The 4,293-nt window shown below is 28.0% G+C and overlaps 1 pseudogene; it reads right to left on the bottom strand.

The window, feature by feature from the left end:
• Positions 1-91: 91 nt before the first annotated feature.
• Positions 92-3,270, bottom strand: LOC111028901 (annotated as a pseudogene).
• Positions 3,271-4,293: the final 1,023 nt, after the last annotated feature.

The raw sequence follows: 4,293 nt of genomic DNA, 5'->3' as shown, positions 1-4,293 counted from the left end.
CCATTGTCTAAACTTTTATTATGTTATTTCTGAAAAAACAAAATTTTTATTATTTCTATAATGAATAGTGAAAATTTAAAATATTTAATACCTATTGCTTCGACAACATCTTTATCAGATTGCTCTTCAATCTCGTTACTTAAATATTCTAATATAGCAGTGTAATTACTTATCATTGCTTCACAATTTTTAAATCGGCACACCCACCGAGTGTCACATACTCTGAGGATACTTCCTTTTTTTAATCCTAGATCCAATTGAATTTTACCGAGTTTCGTATTGTTAGATGGACGAGCAAAATGAACGTATACCATTTCTAACGTATTAAAAACACAACGAGCATTCTACAAAAAATAGGTTGTAATATTATACAAATTAAAAACTTCAAATACCTAAATTATATTTTAGTTAAAATAAATTAATAATATACTTAAACTTAAAAAATTACCTTAATTTCTTTACACAAGTCCACAACAACTAAGTTCAACCTGTGGGCCATACAATGTGTGTATATTGCATAAGGATAATCTTCTTTAATTTTGGCTTGGACACCTCCGATATGGCCAGACATCACACTGGCACCATCATACGATTGTGCCACAATATTTAGTGTATCCATGTTTAAATTACAATTTTTAAAACTACTGTAAATAGCAGAAACAATTTGATTGGCATTCTGGCCACAAGAAACATCAACAAATTGTAAAAATCTTTCATAAATGTCGAGGCCAACTGCATAACGCACACAAACAGACAATTGTTCTTGTTTATGAGACCTAGCCTCATCAACCATTAGAGCAAAATGTCCAGTGTCAAGAATTTGTCCAACAATAGTTTCTGTTACCAAGTCAGCACTAATTTTAATAAGTTCTTCTTGAATTTTCCAGCTGGTCAAGTTTATTTTTTTTTTGATAAAAGCTTTGAAATTCTGGCATAAACTTTGAAAAAACTACATTGCATAATTCTTTAAAATTACCTATATTATATGTTTAAAATATTGTTTATTAAACTAAGTTCAAGTACTAAATATTTTCAGACACCTATTATTTACCTTGATTTATTGAATCAGTTCCTTCATTATGTCCTCTTAGTGCAATGCCTTGTTTTGCAATGTACAAAATTATTTCAATTAAGCTTGACATATACTTGCAATTTCTTGCGACTTCTTCTTTATGAAAACTAGACAATTGAGTAACAACTTATCCAGTTTTTTCACTTGACTTATATGCCATCATCTTCGATTCATTTGTTTTATGGTTGATAGTAGCTAAATGACTTTTAAGTTTCACTATTAACTGACATACAAATAGGTAGACATAATATTGGTATATCAAAACATTTTAAGTGTTGTTTTTAGAATTATTAAAAGCATTATTTGAAATAATAATATTTAATCATATACACAAATACAAAATACAAAATATGCAAAATTAAACTTAAAAATGTCTTCCACTATCAGTTATTAAAAGGAATCTTTAATAAATTGTGTGTGCTGTTGTTGTACAAATTGCACAAAAATAGGTTTTAGAATACAGATATTAAATATATAGATTATAGGTTCTAATGGTTCTATACATAGCCTATAATAAGTACCTAAGTATTCGGTACTCACAACTCACTATATAGGTACTCAAATGTATTAGTTCCAATAGGTACTAGGTAGGTAGCCTTAAGTCCTTAAATAAGTATTTTAAGGTACCTATGAGTACTTACTTTTTTCCAATTGTTGAAGCCAGTCCTAGTCCATGCATCTTCACTATTCTCTGGTCCAAAAATACGACAAACAAAACAGAATGCAGCATTACGTTGAACACTATACTCTAACCAATCACATTCTGTATACCACTGACAACGAAATGATCTAAACTTTTCTCCGAATTTAGTTCTTTTGTAAGCCTATTGAGTAGAGTGTACAAATTATTTAATTATTTTACATTTAATTATTAACTATAAAATTAAAATCGTAAAATAATCAATTAATCAAGAATTAATCTCAAGAAAAATTTGCTTAAGCTTAATGTATAACCTATACAGCGAGAATGGGTTCAAGTATACAATAGGGAAAAAATAAATTATTAAGGCAATTATTAAAAACACATAATAAAATTAATATGGATTATGAAATATAAATAATATATATATATATATTATTTTTATTAAATCGTAAATATTGTGTCTAGGGTCTAACACTGTAAACAGATACCAGTGATACGGCGATACAGCTCAAAATAAACATTTCCCGTCGAGCACGGTCATCGGAGACAGGTCCATTTCCCCAGACCCGCCATATTGGAACTTGGAAATTTTTTTTTTCATTCGACTGTGCTACGTTAGTGCCGTTTGTTCTACTTGGTCCCGCGTTTGTGCTGACTCCCTAGCCCAGTGAATTCAAATTTTAAGTATAGTTTAAGAAATGTGAAGCCAAAATAACAAAAAAATGTAATTAAAAATTAAAAATTAGTCGATTCTTGATACACACTATCAATTAATGTTTAGTAAAAATGCAATTTCTTTTTCTTAGTTGAATGAATCGATTATGGCTATGGATCGATATTTTTTCGCGCTCCCATTGGCCGGGAAGCGAACGCCCGTGGAAGAAACGGAAAAGAGTCTTCGGTTCCGGGAGGAAAAGACTCGAGACCTTACCATTTTATATATTAAGAAGAAGATTTGGTAATAAATTATATTTAGATTTTTCATTCTTTCTCTTTAAAACTATTTTAATCGATATTCCATAATTGCTTAATCATTTCTATCTTTACTGTTGTACAGCATAGTTGTATTGTGTATTGCGTAGTTTTATTTGTATTGAATTTGACAAAAAACGGTAAGTAACTTATAAGATTATTTAGATATTTTTTTTACTTGATAATAATTAATAAATGACAGTTTTTAACAATTAATTACAGGTGTATCTACAACAGTCCCAACTTGATTTTAAAAAATAATTTCATATTTAGCATTGTACTATCTTATTGTGTGGTAAGTATTTCTATTAATTAAAAATAAATAATAATTGTAGATATTAATAATATTATAAAATAGTGAGAACCTATCTACAATAATAATAATAAATATTATTATAATTTATTACTATTATTATCATCAAAAAAATTATTTGTACGTCTACCATCACCTTTTGAAGTAGTAAAAACTTAGAAATTCAAATTTGAGAGTGGTTTTTAGTAGGCAATATTAATTATATTTATATTATTTTGACTTTGGTTGGGTCTTGGGTTGAAGGTAAAAACTTCTCAGTACATTCTCCATAATAAGGAAAAATTCTATCTGCATGAATGATTCTGAGCGGAAATGGTCTGTCAGCGTAGATATTTTAATATATAATAATAGGTAGGTAGGTAGGTAGGTAGGTATGCATGTTTGCCTAAATATCAGTAATTCATTTTTTATAAGTGACGCTATTTATAGGTATTTACATGTAGATACTAATTATATCACTGCATCCAAAGTATGCAAATGTATGTGTACATACAACCATCAGAAGATTTAATATAGTATCCAGTTCATCTCAAATATAAAACAACAAAAATCAAATGTTTGATTTTATCAAAAAAAAAAAAAAATGTAAATGGTAAATTATAGCTCATAAAAAAAAATCTTGGTTGTAATTAGCCAGGTACCTACCTAATATTAATGTTTTAGATTTAGTGATTTAGTTAATTAGGAATTTCATGTATTGAGTATTAAGAATTTTTATAGATCTCTAATAATATAGGAATTTAATAAATACCTACCTATTACAATAATCTTAACAGAAAAATAAGGGTATCCTATATTTTGTGGCTTGAATATGTGTAGATATTTATATCTACAAAACCCTGGGTAGTGAGTAAACACGTTGTATTACACTGACTATCTCATAATGTATAATTATGTTCACTTAATTACAAGAAATAATATAAAGTAATATTACAGAAACAAGTGCATCGTCTGAAAGTCAATTAAATTTTATTCTAACCTAAGAATAGGGTTTTTAAACATACTACACTTCCATTAAGAATTGATCGATTTTTAACAACTCATATCAACTCTTTTACAGGTACAATGAATTTAGTTGCATCAGATATTTATAATCAAGAAAATAATGATGACAAAAATGTTGATGAAAATATACAAATGGAACTAGGAGAAAATTCCCAAATGCAAGCTTATGAGGATCAACAAATGGAAGATGCAGATGAAGATGTACGTACAATAAATGTTGATGAAAATATAGAAATTCAAACTGAAGAAAATGTAGGTCAACCACAATATTTACACCATGACAAAAAC

Source organism: Myzus persicae, unplaced genomic scaffold (assembly GCF_001856785.1).
Source record: "Myzus persicae strain clone G006 unplaced genomic scaffold, MPER_G0061.0, whole genome shotgun sequence".
Lineage (NCBI taxonomy): Eukaryota > Metazoa > Arthropoda > Insecta > Hemiptera > Aphididae > Myzus > Myzus persicae.
Note: the sequence above shows the minus strand (reverse complement) of the source record. Positions and strands in the feature narration are given on the sequence as shown.